Source organism: Rattus norvegicus, chromosome 17 (assembly GCF_036323735.1).
Source record: "Rattus norvegicus strain BN/NHsdMcwi chromosome 17, GRCr8, whole genome shotgun sequence".
NCBI classification, from domain to species: Eukaryota; Metazoa; Chordata; class Mammalia; order Rodentia; family Muridae; genus Rattus; species Rattus norvegicus.
Window position 1 is genome coordinate 50,542,648 of NC_086035.1, and position 19,679 is coordinate 50,562,326.

Below are 19,679 nucleotides of genomic sequence, written 5' to 3' on the forward strand. Positions count from 1 at the left end.
GAACCTTCAGACAGGCGGACACGCCTGGGAAACCAGAAGAGACTGCACTCTGTGCACATCCAGGCGCCAGACGAAAACACCAAACGCCATCTGAAACCCTGGTGCACGGAGGCTCCCAGAAGGAGCGGCACAGATTTTCCCGGTTGCTGCCACAGCGGAGAGGACTTAGGCAGTACCCCACGAGCAAACTTGAGCCTTGGAACCGCAGGTAGGACCAACTTTTCCCCTGCAAGAAACCTGCCTGGTGAACTCAAGACACAGGCCCACAGGAACAGCTGAAGACCTGTAGAGAGGAAAAACTACACGCCCGAAAGCAGAACACTCTGTCCCCATAACTGGCTGAAAGAAAACAAGAAAACAGGTCTACAGCACTCCTGACACACAGGTTATAGGACAGTCTAGCCACTGTCAGAAATAGCAGAACAAAGTAACACTAGAGATAATCTGATGGCGAGAGGCAAGCGCAGGAACCCAAGAAACAGAAACCAAGACTACATGGCATCATCGGAGCCCAATTCTCCCACCAAAGCAAACACGGAATATTCAAACACACCAGAAAAGCAAGACCTAGTTTCAAAAAAATATTTGATCATGATGCTGGAGGACTTCAAGAAAGACATAAAGAACTCCCTTAGAGAACAAGTAGAAGCCTACAGAGAGGAATCGCAAAATTCCCTGAAAGAATTCCAGGAAAACACAATCAAACAGTTGAAGGAATTAAAAATGGAAATAGAAGCAATCAAGAAAGAACACATGGAAACAAACCTGGACATAGAAAATCAAAAGAAAAGACAAGGAGCTGTAGATACAAGCTTCACCAACAGAATTCAAGAGATGGAAGAGAGAATTTCGGGAGCAGAAGATTCCATAGAAATCATTGACTCAACTGTCAAAGATAATGTAAAGCGGAAAAAGCTACTGGTCCAAAACATACAGGAAATCCAGGACTCAATGAGAAGATCAAACCTAAGGATAATAGGAATAGAAGAGAGTGAAGACTCCCAGCTCAAAGGACCAGTAAATATCTTCAACAAAATCATAGAAGAAAACTTCCCTAACCTAAAAAAAGAGATACCCATAGGCATACAAGAAGCCTACAGAACTCCAAATAGATTGGACCAGAAAAGAAACACCTCCCGTCACATAATTGTCAAAACACCAAACGCACAAAATAAAGAAAGAATATTAAAAGCAGTAAGGAAAAAAGGTCAAGTAACATATAAAGGCAGACCTATCAGAATCACACCAGACTTTTCGCCAGAAACTATGAAGGCCAGAAGATCCTGGACAGATGTCATACAGACCCTAAGAGAACACAAATGCCAGCCCAGGTTACTGTATCCTGCAAAACTCTCAATTAACATAGATGGAGAAACCAAGATATTCCATAACAAAACCAAATTTACACAATATCTTTCTACAAGTCCAGCACTACAAAGGATAATAAAGGGTAAAGCCCAACATAAGGAGGCAAGCTATACCCTAGAAGCAAGAAACTAATCATCTTGGCAACAAAACAAAGAGAATGAAAGCACACAAACATAACCTCACTTCCAAATATGAATATAACGGGAAGCAATAATCACTATTCCTTAATATCTCTCAATATCAATGGCCTCAACTCCCCAATAAAAAGACAGAGATTAACAAACTGGATACGCAACGAGGACCCTGCATTCTGCTGCCTACAGGAAACACACCTCAGAGACAAAGACAGACATTACCTCAGAGTGAAAGGCTGGAAAACAATTTTCCAAGCAAATGGTCAGAAGAAGCAAGCTGGAGTAGCCATTCTAATATCAAATAAAATCAATTTTCAACTAAAAGTCATCAAAAAAGATAAGGAAGGACACTTCATATTCATCAAAGGAAAAATCCACCAAGATGAACTCTCAATCCTAAATATCTATGCCCCAAATACAAGGGCACCTACAGTCATAAGGGAAATGCAAATCAAAACAACCCTGAGATTTCACCTCACACCAGTGAGAATGGCTAAGATCAAAAACTCAGGTGACAGCAGATGCTGGCGAGGATGTGGAGAAAGAGGAACACTCCTCCATTGTTGGTGGGATTGCAGACTGGTAAAACCATTCTGGAAATCAGTCTGGAGGTTCCTCAGAAAATTGGACATTGAACTGCCTGAGGATCCAGCCATACCTCTCTTGGGCATATACCCAAAAGATGCCTCAACATATAAAAGAGACACGTGCTCCACTATGTTCATCGCAGCCTTATTTATAATAGCCAGAAACTGGAAAGAACCCAGATGCCCTTCAACAGAGGAATGGATACAGAAAATGTGGTACATCTACACAATGGAATATTACTCAGCTATCAAAAACAACGAGTTTATGAAATTCGTAGGCAAATGGTTGGAACTGGAAAATATCATCCTGAGTGAGCTAACCCACTCACAGAAAGACATACATGGTATGCACTCATTGATAAGTGGCTATTAGCCCAAATGCTTGAATTACCCTAGATCCCTAGAACAAAGGAAACTCAAGACAGATGATCAAAATGTGAATGCTTCACTCCTTCTTTAAATGAGGAAAAAGAATACCCTTGGCAGGGAAGGGAGAGGCAAAGATTAAAACAGAGACTGAAGGAACACCCATTCAGAGCCTGCCCCACAGGTGGCCCATACATATACAGCCACCCAATTAGACAAGATGGATGAAGCAAAGAAGTGCAGACCGACAGGAGCCGGATGTAGATCGCTCCTGAGAGACACAGCCAGAATACAGCAAATACAGAGGCGAATGCCAGCAGCAAACCACTGAACTGAGAATAGGTCCCCCGTTGAAGGAATCAGAGAAAGAACTGGAAGAGCTTGAAGGTGCTCGAGACCCCAAAAGTACAACAATGTCAAGCAACCAGAGCTTCCAGGGACTAAGCCACTACCTAAAGACTATACATGGACTGACCCTGGACTCTGTCCCCATAGGTAGCAATGAATATCCTAGTAAGAGCACCAGTGGAAGGGGAAGCCCTGGGTCCTGCTAAGACTGAACCCCCAGTGAACTAGACTATGCAGGGAGGGTGGCAATGGGGGGAGGTTTGGGAGGGGAACACCCACAAGGAAGGGGAGGGGGGAGGGTGATGTCTGTCCGGAAACCGGGAAAGGGAATAACACTTGAAATGTATATAAGAAATACTCAAGATAATAAAAAAAAATAAAATAAAAAACCAGACCTCCCAGAGCTCCCAGAGAACCACCAACCAAAGAATACACACGGAGGGACCCGTGGCTCCAGCTGTATATGTAGCAGAGGATGGCCTTGTCTGGCATCAATGGGAGGGGAAGCCCTGGGACCTGTGAAGGCTTGATGCTCTAGAGTAGGGGAATGATAGGGTAGTGGGGCAGGAGTGAGTGGGTGGGTTGGGGAGGACCCTCATGAAGGCAGGAGGGAGGAGTGGGGACTTTTTGGGGTATGGTGGGGTAACCAGGAGGAGGAGAGCATTTGAAATGTAAATAAACAAAATAACCCCATAAAATAATAATCTGCAAACTCATAGTTAGAAAAGGGCCTTTGTTTGATGCCCACAGTAATATCAGATACACAACACCTCAGAAGACAAAACTTACAATGTGATTTCAGAAAATTAAACTCCATCATCTCATGCAGTGTGAGTCTACAGGAATTCCAATCATTAACCTTAGAATTTTTGGCCTTTTCTGACATTTCTCTTCTGAAAATGGTCAAAGTCATACATCGAATTTAGAACGGGCTATGATTTATAAGAAAGAGTTCAGGAAAGTAAACTCAATAATAAAAGCAAGTTAATAAAAAGTGCTTATCATTGTTAAACTTAAATGATATTATATTATTGGATAATTGAGACTTCATGAGGCCATAATCAGTAGCTTAACTAATAGAAGGTTAACAAGTAATGATATTGGAATCCACTTGTGGTAAAATACTCTAATACACGACAAGCACCTTCAGGAAGCGAAAATAATCTTTATGACAACATTGCAAACGTAAAAGAAGTGATACACCTCGGTCATATTTCTTGCACCTCACATTGAGCACTATATAGCATAGAAGCCATCATTAAAAACCATAGTCTGAAGACTGGACAAATAGCTCAGTGGTTAAGACTACTAGCTGCTCCTCCAGAGGACGCAGGTTTGATTAACATCACCAAAATGGAAGCTCACAATTTTCTGTAACCACATTTACAGAAGATCTGACATCCACTTCTGGACTCTGCAGACACCAGGTGCACAAGATATATACAAGCATTCATACAGGCAAAACACCCATGTACATAAAGAAGAAATAATAATAATAATAATGATAATAATGACAACAACAAGCATGCTCGGCATGTGATCATGGGTAATGTGAGAGGGAGAATCAGTTTCCCTTAGGGACAAACTCCCACATAGATGGTTCAACCCAGAGCTGTCAATTCTGGTAACAATAATAATTAGAGAAGAGATATTAATTTGGAAAGGAGGTATAGGTCATGGAAAGAATGATGAGAGGGATGGGAGCAATGTAGACTCCAGGGTCATGTGTGAAGTTCACATAAAACATTGTTAAAAACAGAACCCCAGGAATTCAGGGATGGTTCAATCTATGGAAATCCATTAATGGAATCAACTATATAAACAAACTCAAAGGAAAAAAACCACATGATCAATTCATTAGATGCTCAGAAAATATTTCACAAAATTCAACACCCCTTCATGAGAAAAGTCTTGGAAAGATCAGGAATTCAAGGCCAGACCTAAACATAGTAAAAGCAATATACAACAAACCAGTAGCCAACATCAAACTAAATGGAGAGAAACTTGAAGCAATCCTACTAAAATCAGGGAATATATAAGGCTGCCCACTCTCTCCCTACTTATTCAATATAATACTTGAAGTCCTAGCCAGAGCAATTAGACAACAAAAAAGGTCAAAGGGATACAATTTGAAAAAGAAGTCTAAACATCACTATTTGCAGATGACATGATAGTGACCCCAAAAGTTCCACTAGAGAACACCTACAGCAGATAAACAACTTCAGCAATGTGGATGGATATAAAATTAACTCAAATCAGTTGCCTTCTTCTACTCAAAGTATAAACAGGCTGAGAAAGAAATTAGGGAAACAACACCCTTCACAATAGTCACAAATTATATAAAATACCTTGGGTGACTCTAACCAAGCAAGTGAAAGGTCTGTATGAGAAGAACTTCAAGTCTCTGAAGAAACTGAAGATCACAGAAGATGGCAAGATCTATCATGCTCATGGATTAGCAGGATTAATATTATAAAAATGGTCATCTTGCTGAAAGCAATCTACAGATTCAATGCAATCGTCATCAAATATCCCCAGTCAACTCTTCACAGAGTTAGAGCAATTTCCAAATTCATTTAGAGTAACAAAAAACCCAAGATAGCAAAAACTATCCTCAAAAATAAAAGAACTTATGTGGAAAGTTCCATCCCTAACCTCAAGCTGTATTGCAGAGTAATAGTGATAAAAACTGCATGGTATTAGTACAGAGACAGGCAGGTAGATCAATGGAATGGAATTGAAGTCCCAGAAATAAACCCACACACCTATGGTCACTTGATCTTTGACAAAGGAACTAAAACCATACAGTGGAAAAAAGACATCATTTTTAAAAAGTGTTGGTGGTCCAACTGGAGGTCAGCATGTATAAGAATGCAAATTGAACCAGTCATTGTCTTATACAAAAATCAAGTCCAAGTGATCTTGGATCTCCACGTAAAGCCAGATACACTGAAACTAACAGAAGAGAAAGTGGGCAAGAGCCTCAAACACATGGGCACTGGGGGAAATTTCCTGAACAGAACACCAATTACTTAGGCTCTAAGATCAGGAATCAACAATGGGACCTCACAAAATTGCAAAACTTCTGTAAGGCAAAGGACACTGTCAATAGGATAAAACAACAACCAACAGATTAGGAAAAGATCTTTACCAATCCTACATCTGATAGAGGGCTAATATCCAATATATAAACAGAACTCAAGAAGTTAGACTCCAGAGAATCAAATAACCCTATTAACAAAAAATGGGTACAGAGCTAAACAAAGAAGTCTTAACTGAGGAATCTTGAATGAGAAGCACCTAAAGAAATGTTCGACATCCTTAGTCATTAGGGAAATGCAAATCAAAACAACTATGAGATTCCACTTTACATCAGTCAGAATGGCTAAGATCCAAACCTCAGGTGACCAGAGATGCTGGCAAGGATGTGGAGAAAGAGGAACACTCCTCAATTGTTAGTGGGATTACAAGCTGGTACAAACACTCTGGAAATCAGTCTGGAGGTTCCTCAGAAAATTGGACATAGTGCTACCTGAGGACCCAGATATACCACCCCTGGGCATGTACCCAAAATATGTTCCAGCATAACATTACAGGACACATACTCTACTATGTCCATAGTGGACTTATTTATAATAGGCAGAAGTCAGAAAGAACCCAGATGTTCTTCAAAAGAGGAATGGATACCGAAAATATGGTACATCTACACAATGGAATACTACTCAGCTATTAAAAACAATGACTTCATGAAATTCTTAAGCAAATGGATGGAACTAGAAAATATCATTTTGAGTGAGGTAACCCAACTCACTGATAAGCAGATATTAGCCCAAAAGCCCAGAATACCCAAGATATATTCACAAACCACATGAAGCTCAAGAAGAAGGAAGACCAAAGTATGGATGCTTCAGACCTTATTTGAAAGAGGGAACAAAATATTCATAGGAGGAGATCTGGGGACAAAGTTTGGAGCAAAGACTGGAGGAATGGCCATCCAGAGACTGCCCTACCTGAGGATCTATCCCATATACATACAGCCACTAAACCCAGACAATATTGCTGATGCCAAGAAGTGCATGCTGACAGGAGTCTGATATAGCTGTCAGCTGAGAGGCTCTGCAAGATCCTTACAAATACAGACGCAGATGCTAGAAGCAAACCATTGAACTGAGAACAGGGTCCCCAGTGGAGGACTTAAAGAAAGGACCAAAGGAACTGAAGGCATTTGCAACCCCATAAGAAGAACAACAATATCAGCCAACCAGACCCAACAGAGCTCCCAGGCATTAAACCACCATCCCAAGAGAACACAGGAACAGACCTATGGCTCCATCCGCATATATAGTAGAGGATGGCCTTGTTGGGCATCAGTGAGAGGAGATGCCCTTCATCCTGTCAAGGCTTGATGTTCCAGTGTAGGGGAATGTCAGGGCGGGGAGGTGGGATGGAATGGGTGGGTGGTTGAGGGATCACCATCTAGAAGCAGGGATGGGAGTAGCATAGCAGGTTTCTGGACGGGAAACTAGGAAATGAGATAACATTTAAAATGTAAATAAATGAAAGCCATTAAAGAAAAAACAGAACCCAGTTATATTTTTATAAATATTTTTCTAATGGTATAGATATTCTTTTGGTAAATACTAATATTAATGCAGAGTATATAAGGCAGACAAGAAGCCAGAGTGAGTGGTATTGGAAATCATTGTTCTTGATCTATGGGGATGTAAGGATGATCATGAAACAGAAAACAACAAAGAAAATTTCTTTTGTAACTGTATCTACTATTTTTGGACTAATTTCTAGTTTCACTAGTCATGAACTTAAAGAATAAATAAAGTCAGAGGTAAAATTAAACACTTTTTGAACCTGTAGGCAAAAGATAGAAAAGTAATTAAGAATCTTTTGCATGATTTTTTTCCATTAATTTCTGCTAGGCCAATTAACTTGAGTCTATAACCATGTGTATTAAGAACTTGCATAAAAGCTAACCATGAAGTCTTCACAGTTGCCACTGCAATAAGCTGCAAAATGTGACCAGCTGCCCTTAGGCCATTGAGTTTATAAGTTATTACCCTGGCTTTACTATGCACACACATGTTTGGGGAAGAGAGAGTGGGATACTTGACTTGTAAGGTGTACTAGGCCATCATTTAAATATCTTTTCATCACTCCTTAAATATCTAGAGCACAATATTGAATAGATCAGGAAAGGAGTGGGTGAAATTAAAGGAAACTCAGCAGAAGCCCCACCCCAGTAGTAGTGCACCTTACTTCCTGCTCAGTGACCTTAATGGCAGTACATGAATGGCAGCTCTACCTATCACATCCTTTCATGACTAAATTGAACAGACTTGAAAACTCTATAAAAACGACTACTGTGTCAAGGTAAGGAAATGTGTTAATGAGGAGGAGGAAAGTGACTTGACTGTCATTACTCCAGTCACAACAGAATATCTGAAATGTTCTTGGTGCCGCCACTTATAAAAGCTGCATTGTGAGCTATTTTCTAAGTATTTCTATTAAAAATTATCATAGCATGGGGCCCTAACCAACAGAAGTGCAGTTTCTCACAAGTCTCTAGATCAGGATGCAAAGATCCCAAGCTATTACATGTTTGGTCTCTCACTTGCTTAGAAAAAGTTGGCCTTCGAGAATCCTTACCACATGCACGTACTCCTGTAGTCTCTGCCTCTTGTCTTAATACCACTGGTAATATTGGTTTAGGACTCACCCTCATGACCTCATGTAACCTAATCAACAACTATAAAAATACATCCCAAAATACAGGCGCATCCCTAGGTCCTGAAGGTTAACATCAACATATAGATTTGGGGGAAACAAATTTCAATTCATGACTCAACAAAGTTCTCAATAGAAGCCATAAACATGGCAATATAATTATAAAGTCCGATGTTATTAAATTGTTCCTTTATTACCAGAACTGTCCCAAGTATCACGGCTCTGCTATTTTGCAACAACTCCAAAAGATGGCTGTTGAGTTTTAGAGTTTTAGAAAACTAATAGATAGGTTTTCCCTTTTAGAAATGAGAAATTAAACACAGAGGCAGAAAACTTGCCTTCTTATAATGTCAGAAGCTACGTCCATGAACTCTAACCAACATGACTCTCTAAATGTGAGCTGAGCAAGGATAACACCAATGGAAATGTCAAAGTAGATAGGGAAAAGCCCATGAGGCCACAACTTTACACAAAGAACTACAGCAACCAAGGAATACTGAGAGTGGAGAAAGAGTCTTCTTCAAGATAGAGAACTCTAATTAGTTATCTAATACTAAATGGGAAGCCTGAAAACAAACATACAAGTAACATCATACAGACTGAGCAGGCTATTTAAGATGTACATATACATAAACATATGCATATGCACATGCACAAACACAAATACATATACATATATAACAAAACCATGACCTTGCAAAAGAGCAAGGAAAGGTATATGGAAGAGTTTAGAGGGAAGAAAAGGAAGGCAGAATTATAATTATATTATAGTCTCAAGCATTATTAAAAGTAAAAAGAAATATGTAATATATTATATCTGTCCTTCTAGCTATGCAATCTTGAGCAAGTCACTTAGTCTCTCTAATTTTATTTTCCAAAATGAAGGTGACCACAAGACTTACTTTCTTGAAAAACAACAAAGGCTGAGCAGTGAGATCCATGAAAGTCTCAGTAGAATGTGCTTGGAATGTTTCATGCGTGAGGCATATGCTGTATGTCACTATCACTACCCTGTTCTATGCTTTTCAAATGTTCAACTACGCCAAGAGAGAATGTTTCAATGAGGAATGGAACTAAGATGGTTCAGTGTGTTAAAAATAGTAATCTGGCAAGCCTGCCAACACAAGTTTGACCCCGGGAATCCATACAGACTCAGCGACACATATCCATAATCTCTCTAGGAGGGAGAGAGAGAGAGAGAGACAGAGACAGAGACACAGAGACACAGACAGAGACAGAGACAGAGACAGAGACAGAGACAGAGACAGAGACAGAGACAGAGACAGAGACAGGAGAATCATCTGGAAGTTCACAGGACAAATACCCTGGAGTTCAAAGTTTAGCAACAGACCCAGCCTCAGCAAGGTGAGAGGCATGAACCACCATACACATGTTGTCACCATGGACCGCCCCTCCATAATTAAAAAGTTAAGGCACTAAATTTAGCTCCAACCTTGATGCAGAAGAATATCTTCACAGGGAACACAGCAAATTTCCCAAACAATTTCTTGAGGAATTTATAATGTTGTTCTTGTTCACTTGTACTTGTGAGTATCAAATACATAATCAAGCTATTCAGAAACTTTTTATGGTTTTAAATATTGGAGTAATAAAGAGTCCAGAGGCACATAGGAACAATTTACACAGGTGTACAGGAAAAAGTTTAACAACAGATATGGGAGATATAAAACTGATCTGAAAATTTACTGACTGTGAAAACTAGAAAACATGAATATTAACAGCAAAAGAATAATTAAGCTAATCCCAAAATGAAAGTTTTGTAACATATCTTTAGTTTTCTCATGTTTACAGCAAAATGACAATCATGGGTCACTGTGGTAATCAAGTAGATACTTTACTTACAGTTTGTAATTTGGAAAGCTCTTGTTAAAGAATATTTCAAAAACGAACACCTTCATATTTTATGTGTGGTAATCCGGTAGGGCTTATAAACTTAAAACTCACAATGCTTCTTAGGAGACACACAATCGGGTATAGGTTCAAATTCAAATACATATACAATGAAGGAGCCACTGTATCTACTGTTACTATGAAAAATCAGACTATGATTCCATCACAGGATGACTTGTTGGAGATACATTTCAAATGTATGACTGGATTGAAAGGCAGAGGAGAATGCAGGAATCAACATTTTTAAGGACCCCCAGCTGATGATTGCTGGACACTTCCTTTATTGTTCATTACAGCTATGATTGTGTGGGCACTTGGTATGTGGGCTGTATCTAGTGCACAGCCCTACACTTAAACATGTGCCTTGGTCTAGGTTCAGACAATTGCTATAGGAGATTCCAGGTAACACATCTTTCAATTAGAATGTTACTCTAATGGCAGGACTTAGAATGGAATTGTAGATGGACTCATAAAAGGCACAGTCCACATAAAACAGTCAAATGGCTGTAATCTGAAATAAACTAGAGCTTCTTTATGTAGACTTACAACATCTCAGATGGTCATTACCTTGGTATCCATGAGAAAGATGCCTATTTCTCTGATGCCATTCCAGCATGACAGAGTTAGGAGTCATTTAGAGAGAAGTTTCTCAATTAGGTAATGAAATTTTGTCTCAGAAGAAAAGATAGATATAATAAGTCTTTTATTAGGTACTGAAGAATGAGAAACAAATCCTCTTCCATTGTCATGGTCGATACAGGTAGGTGACAGATAATTGAAGAGAAGTAACAGAATGGGGTATGACAGAATAGGGTGTATCAAAAGAAGTCTTAGAGCATAACATGAAGAGTCTTTCCAGGAACCATCTCTTCAGCTGGGAACAGGCACCACAAGAAACCATAGCAGCAATGTTAAAAATGTTGGTAGTCCTACTGACAGAAATTACAGTTCATTTTAAAGCTTTTGATTTTTGTAAGATAGAAGGGGGATGGGGGTAATCCATTGCTAATAAGGTAGACACATATGAGTAAGGAGACTAGAGATATTCAGGTTATCTGACAAGTATGACCAACTTCTTTTGTCATCTGGCATTATAGATGGCAACTGTGGCATGGACATGAAGCAGGTCAACTACTCACATGTATCCACTCTCTGCTCTCTCATAGGAACCAAATGACTGACAACCTTGATGAGTTAAATTTTTTAAGGACTGTAAATCAAGAGTCTGTAAATAAAACACATACTAGGTTACAAAACAACCTGCTGTGGCCTACCTAGAGAACTCATGGCCCTCCTGCCTTTCCAGGCCTTCCTAATATATCTCTTTTATCTCCTTCAGACCAGGGGCCCAACTCACGCTGGTAAGCCCATTCACCCCTGCAGAGAAAATCTTTGCTCAGAACTTAGCAAGCAACTTTCTTTGCTATGACTATGTATAATGAATACATCTCGAATGTTCAAAGACTATCATAGCAAGTTACAGTGAGTTCCATGACACTTAGTATATCATTTTCAGTAATATCTCTGGCTTTCTCACTGAGCTTGGAGAGTCCAGATCTGAGAGGTGTTTACCTATAGGGAAGTTATGCTCTACCTACTACCTGAGAACTGTCCGGCTCTTCTCAAGTCAACTACCGGACTTGTATATGCCATCCTTCCTTCTCCTCCCACTTGGGTGCCAATCGACTGATCATCTTTATGATGAAGCAACATATTTTGCTTTGAGAAGATTCCATTGTCACTTATATTCATCATCTTAAACAATAATTTTTCTTTTCTTTCTTTCTCAGCTGGACTCTTATGATGCGCACTATAGCTCTGCTAAGAAGCAGACCTTGAGAACTGATTTCCTCACGTCTCCCAGCATCATACACAGACTCAATTTGTCCCTCACTCACCTATGTTTCCATACTGTTGACTTTTCTGAGAAGGCAATATATTCTACCCACTTATTAAATTTTGATTTGTTGTGAGATGTAAGATCTTTAGTAGAAGTGATTTTACCTGTCTTTTACTTAGCTTCCTAATGACCTAGTTTAGCTCCTGGCAGAAAAAAGAAATACCAAATGAATGCTTAAATACTTGCCCAATACTGGTCTAATTATACCTTCACATGACATCACCTATCAAATGATCTATAAAAAATCTTGAAAGCTGATTTGAGATGTTGTAATGTCTAAATGTTGTAATCTTTTGTGGACCAAGTTGACACTGAAGACAATAGAGCTCCTGCTGAAACTAAAGTAAAGGATCCTATGGGAACCTTCCAGATGCAGACAGATGCTGATCCCCTTACAGGACAAAATAGGACAACCAGTCTTCACCTTAATAACTAGTATAAATTCAGGCAAAAAGATGCACAATCCTCTCAGAAATACCAATTTAGAAAACACATGCTTTGCAATACACTATTCTTAGAGAAATTAATGAGCTTCTACAGAAACATAAAGCATATTTTTCTTAATAATGTTATTTAAATTGAGAACTTTACTTATCTGCACATACATGTATATACACACATATAGAATCAAATGCAATCATATCTACCTGGCATTTATTTCCTCTTTCTAATTTGTCCCATGACCTCCAATACTTTTCCCTCAGAACTTCATATCTCCTTTTTACTTAATTTTTTAATAATCTACTAAGTTCAAAAGAAAATGATGTCATTACATTCATGTGGCATTTGTATATGTTGGGGGTAAGTATAAGAAAACTACCAGTTGTCACATCCTAAAAACAAACAAAACCACTACCACTATCACCACCACCACCACCACCACCAACAAACACACACACACACACACACACACACACACACACACACACACACACATACACACACACACATACACACACACACACACACACACACACACACACACACACACACACACGAAGGATTTTCAATTGCCCAGCCAATAAACAACTGCCAATGGCTTCTGTGTAAGGAGTGGGGCTGGAGAACACTTCTTCCATCTATGCTAGAATTTGGGCCAGCATTATCATGTGCAGGCCACCACAGCTCCTGTGAGCTCATGACTGCAATAGCCATGCCATGGCCCCAAACCATCTCACAGCAATATCCCCATCTAGGGGAGGAGCTGATACTAAAATCTAGTTCCCTAATTGGCTCCTGATTGTGTCAATAAAGAAGGTAATAGCTGGTGGTTTGGCCAAGCTAGTTGAGAGGGCCGGTAGAGTGAAGATAACAGCTCCCAGACTTCCTGGGTTGGGGGATGGTTACAATCTACTTGGAGCAAGGGGAACCAGGAGAGGTCAGAGTGGGTGCTGAGGCACAGGACAAGGAGGTAGAAAGGTGTGTTTATAAAATTACACACAACACCCCCATCCTCCAGCTCTTTCTTACCTTCTATCTCCTCTTCCACATGCCCCCTGCGTGGTGGTGTTGGGGATGTTTAATAGAGAGCTGATTTAGGGATGAACATTCAGTCTCTTGTTCTCCTCATTTGGAAAAATTATCTATCTTTGCATTGACCACTGCTTACCCAATGCAGTTTTTAATGCTAAAAAGTGAAAAACAGATCTAGAACTCAGTGACAGGAGAAACGTTTTTGTTGCATAGATAAAATGACTTAATTAAATATATAATGACATGTAAGGCTCTTTGAAGAGGGAATATAGTATGCACCAGCAGATCTTTTTTGGGACTCAGAGTTGTCAGCTGAGCCTAAACCATGTAGACAACCTCCTATGGGTATTTTGCTGAAAAAGTTAGAATGAAGGAAGAAAACAGTTAGTGACGGCAAAGAGAGAAACTGATGGTGAATGCGCAAAACAAGAAACATAGGCTCAATAGGCAAGTCAAAACTGGGATGCACTTATTAAATACCTGGCATCAGATGGGAGCCACAGAGAGTTTCTTTAAGTGACCGAGACTGGGAATCTTTCTTTAGAAGTATGACAATCTAACAGACATTAATACACAGATAAATAGTTGTCATGCAAAGGAGTGGAAAAATAATATATTAATGAAGTGAACAGAGGAGCACACTCTGAAAGGACTGGGAAACATCAGGTCAACAGTAGCTTAGGAAGAGGTGTTTTTAAAAGTGGGACTTCCATGTGGACATGGAGGACCAGAGGAGAGTAGGCAGTCACAAGGGGTCAGGTGAACTGGAGGATGTAGAAAGAACTTGAGGACAAATGGTCTAGTCCCCAAGGGACCCTGCAGACATACTGACCACAACCTGTTCACTGCTCCAGCATCCTTTCCTCACTTGATTACAGCAGAGTGTCTGGAGTCAAATGTCTCTCTATCATGATCCGTAAAGAGAAAAGGCTTTGCTCATCTGGTGGCTGATGAGTTCTACCAAATACAAGAAGGGTAACTGGAATTTAATCTCTGGGTTTGGCCAAAGACAATTTTAGTGTTCTGAATGTAACTAATTCCAACAAATAAACTGTGTTGAACAAGAGTCCAAATGAAGGCAAGACCGAACAATTAAGATTTGTTCCAAGTCACATGGACAGACACACATTTAGAAGGAAGTCAAGGGACCAACATGAGAAGAGAGGTTAGACAATTTCTGTTTTAAAATATATTCAGGTAGCGAAATTTCTGGTAGAGAAGATTCTGAAAAAGTACAAAGTAAATGGAACATATTCCTCCACATGTCATGTCTTCCCTTACTAGCCTTCCTTAGATGAAAAGCCATCATTTCCATGGTTTCTTGTTTCCCCTAACCACGGACTGCTCGTTCTGTGTGGGAGATGTTCTTTGGCCACAACTTTCTGAAGAAGCTTTTCTTATGCATTTTTGCTGAAATGTCACCAGAAGTCAGTACTGAAACACTGAACAGCCCATTGCATTGTGGGCAGGGACATAATCCTGATCCAGTGTAAACCTGGGAGTTGCTGGAGGTTGTCAACCAACAGGTTGCAACCTGAACATCAGCCATTTTGTTACATCCTTGTAGCATTCTAAGTAAACATCACAGATTTGGAAGCAAGCTGTTTCATATCTATTGACAGCTGTGGTATGACAGAGCCCTGCTATGCAATATTTATACTACTAAGCTATTTTCTTTTCTTTTTTCATTGGATATTTTTTATTCACATTTCAAATGGATTCCCTTTCCTGGTTTTTCATGCATAAGTCCCCTATCCCATCCCCCTACCCCTTCTTCTATGAGGGCATTCCCCTTCCCAACCACCCCCCTTCCCACCCTGATATTCCCCTACACAGGGGGTTCAGTCTTGGCAGGACCAAGGGATTCTTCTCCCATTGGTGCCCAACAAGGCCATTCTTTGCTACAAATGCAGCTGAAGCCATGGGTCTGTCCATGTATATACTTTGGGTAGTGGTTTATTCCTTGGGAGCTCTGGTTGGTTGGTATTGTTCTTATGAGGTTGCAATCCCCTTCATCTCCTTCAAATCTTTCTCTAACTCCTCCAATGGGGACCCCACTCTCAGTCCAATGGTTTGCTGCTAGCATTCGCTTCTGTATTTGTCATTCTTTGGCTGAGCCTCTCAGGAGAGAGCTATATCAGACTCCTGTCAGCATGCACTTCCTGTCTTCATCAATATTGTCTGGGTTTGGTGGCTGTATATATATGGGCTGGATCCCCAGGAGAGACAGGCTCTGAATGGTCATTCCTTCAGTCTCTGCTCCAAACTTTGTCTCTATATCTTCTCCTATGAATATTTTTATTCCACCTTTTAAGAAGGACTGAAATCTGCACTTTGGCTGTCCTTATTCTTGAGCTTCCTGTGGTCTGTGGATTATATCGGGTAATTCGTGCTTTTGGGCTAATATCAACTTATCAGTGAGTACATGCCATGTGTGTTTTTTTCTTTGGATTACCTCACTCAGGATGACATTTTCTAGTTCCATCCATTTGCCTATGAATTTCATTAAGTTGTTGTTTTTCTACATCCCATGACTGTAAACAAATTATTTCTTTTCTCGACATGACCTGGAATAATCCTCACTACAGTAATATACTCCAAGTAGAGAACAGAACAAAGCATGTTCTATAAATAATAAACCTGTAATTTGTACAACAGCTCAACTGGCTTGAGAGAGCCCTCATCCCAGCAGTTGGGTGCTACTCTTGATTTCTCTTACGGGTCATGATGGAACAGGATAATTACAGTCAACTCAAGCACGCTGTAGAATTTGCTGCTTCACTTCTCTGAGGAATTTCCTTCTAGAAACTTAGGTGGATGACTGGTTATAAATGAGCATTTTGGGACTTTAGGGTCACTATATTGTAGACATAAAAGACATCTCAAGTAGGAATCTCAGTCTTAAAGACCAAGAACAGTGCTCGCTTCAGCAGCACATATACTAAAATTGGAACGATACAGAGAAGATTAGCATGGCCCCTGCGCAAGGATGACACGCAAATTCGTGAAGCGTTCCATATTTTTAAAGACCTGAACACACTTAGGGAAGCACAGGAAAACATTAATAAACAAGTAAAAGCCTACAGAGAGGAATCGCAAAAATCCCTGAAAGAATTCCAGGAAAACACAATCAAACAGTTGAAGGAATTAAAAATGGAAATAGAAGCAATCAAGAAAGAACACATGGAAACAACCCTGGATATAGAAAACCAAAAGAAGAGACAAGGAGCTGTAGATACAAGCTTCACCAACAGAATACAAGAGATGGAAGAGAGAATCTCAGGAGCAGAAGATTCCATAGAAATCATTGACTCAACTGTCAAAGATAATGTAAAGCGGAAAAAGCTACTGGTCCAAAACATACAGGAAATCCAGGACTCAATGAGAAGATCAAACCTAAGGATAATAGGTATAGAAGAGAGTGAAGACTCCCAGCTCAAAGGACCAGTAAATATCTTCCACAAAATCATAGAAGAAAACTTCCCTAACCTAAAAAAAGAGATACCCATAGACATACAGGAAGCCTACAGAACTCCAAATAGATTGGACCAGAAAAGAAACACCTCCCGTCACATAATTGTCAAAACACCAAACGCACAAAATAAAGAAAGAATATTAAAAGCAGTAAGGGAAAAAGGTCAAGTAACATATAAAGGGAGACCTATCAGAATCACACCAGACTTCTCGCCAGAAACTATGAAGGCCAGAAGATCCTGGACTGATGTTATACAGACCCTAAGAGAACACAAATGCCAGCCCAGATTACTGTATCCAGCAAAACTCTCAATTAACATTGATGGAGAAACCAAGATATTCCATGACAAAACCAAATTTACACAATATCTTTCTACAAATCCAGCACTACAAAGGATAATAAATGGTAAAGCCCAACATAAGGAGGCAAGCTATACCCTAGAAGAAGCAAGAAACTAATCGTCTTGGCAACAAAACAAAGAGAATGAAAGCACACAAACATAACCTCACATCAAATATGAATATAACGGGAAGCAATAATCACTATTCCTTAATATCTCTCAATATCAATGGCCTCAACTCCCCAATAAAAAGACATAGATTAACAAACTGGATACGCAACGAGGACCCTGCATTCTGCTGCCTACAGGAAACACACCTCAGAGACAAAGACAGACACTACCTCAGAGTGAAAGGCTGGAAAACAACTTTCCAAGCAAATGGTCAGAAGAAGCAAGCTGGAGTAGCCATTCTAATATCAAATAAAATCAATTTCCAACTAAAAGTCATCAAAAAAGATAAGGAAGGACACTTCATATTCATCAAAGGAAAAATCAACCAAGATGAACTCTCAATCCTAAATATCTATGCCCCAAATACAAGGGCACCTACATATGTAAAAGAAACCTTACTAAAGCTCAAAACACACATTGCACCTCACACAATAATAGTGGGAGATTTCAACACCCCACTCTCATCAATGGACAGATCATGGAAACAGAAATTAAACAGTGATGTCGACAGACTAAGAGAAGTCATGAGCCAAATGGACTTAACGGATATTTATAGAACATTCTATCCTAAAGCAAAAGGATATACCTTCTTCTCAGCTCCTCATGGTACTTTCTCCAAAATTGACCATATAATTGGTCAAAAAACGGGCCTCAACAGGTACAGAAAGATAGAAATAATCCCATGCGTGCTATCGGACCACCACGGCCTAAAACTGGTCTTCAATAACAATAAGGGAAGAATGCCCACATATACGTGGAAATTGAACAATGCTCTACTCAATGATAACCTGGTCAAGGAAGAAATAAAGAAAGAAATTAAAAACTTTTTAGAATTTAATGAAAATGAAGATACAACATACTCAAACTTATGGGACACAATGAAAGCTGTGCTAAGAGGAAAACTCATAGCGCTGAGTGCCTGCAGAAAGAAACAGGAAAGAGCATATGTCAGCAGCTTGACAGCACACCTAAAAGCTCTAGAACAAAAAGAAGCAAATACACCCAGGAGGAGTAGAAGGCAGGAAATAATCAAACTCAGAGCTGAAATCAACCAAGTAGAAACAAAAAGGACCATAGAAAGAATCAACAGAACCAAAAGTTGGTTCTTTGAGAAAATCAACAAGATAGATAAACCCTTAGCCAGACTAACGAGAGGACACAGAGAGTGTGTCCAAATTAACAAAATCAGAAATGAAAAGGGAGACATAACTACAGATTCGGAGGAAATTCAAAAAATCATCAGATCTTACTATAAAAACCTATATTCAACAAAACTTGAAAATCTTCAGGAAATGGACAATTTCCTAGACAGATACCAGGTATCGAAGTTAAATCAGGAACAGATAAACCAGTTAAACAACCCCATAACTCCTAAGGAAATAGAAGCAGTCATTAAAGGTCTCCCAACCAAAAAGAGCCCAGGTCCAGACGGGTTTAGTGCAGAATTCTATCAAATCTTCATAGAAGACCTCATACCAATATTATCCAAACTATTCCACAAAATTGAAACAGATGGAGCCCTACCGAATTCCTTCTACGAAGCCACAATTACTCTTATACCTAAACCACACAAAGACACAACCAAGAAAGAGAACTTCAGACCAATTTCCCTTATGAATATCGACGCAAAAATACTCAATAAAATTCTGGCAAACCGAATTCAAGAGCACATCAAAACAATCATCCACCATGATCAAGTAGGCTTCATCCCAGGCATGCAGGGATGGTTTAATATACGGAAAACCATCAACGTGATCCATTATATAAACAAACTGAAAGAACAGAACCACATGATCATTTCATTAGATGCTGAGAAAGCATTTGACAAAATTCAACACCCCTTCATGATAAAAGTCCTGGAAAGAAT

At 39.6% G+C, this 19,679-nt stretch overlaps 1 protein-coding gene and 1 non-coding gene across 6 annotated transcripts in view; one reads left to right on the forward strand and one right to left on the reverse strand.

Moving 5' to 3' along the window:
• The window catches only part of Amph (amphiphysin), a 243,566-nt gene that overhangs the window by 107,630 nt on the left and 116,257 nt on the right, over positions 1-19,679 (reverse strand). The window lies entirely within an intron of this gene.
• On the forward strand, positions 16,744-16,850 carry LOC120098035 (U6 spliceosomal RNA). Its single transcript, XR_005495965.1, has one exon. It is a non-coding gene; the product is annotated as a U6 spliceosomal RNA (small nuclear RNA).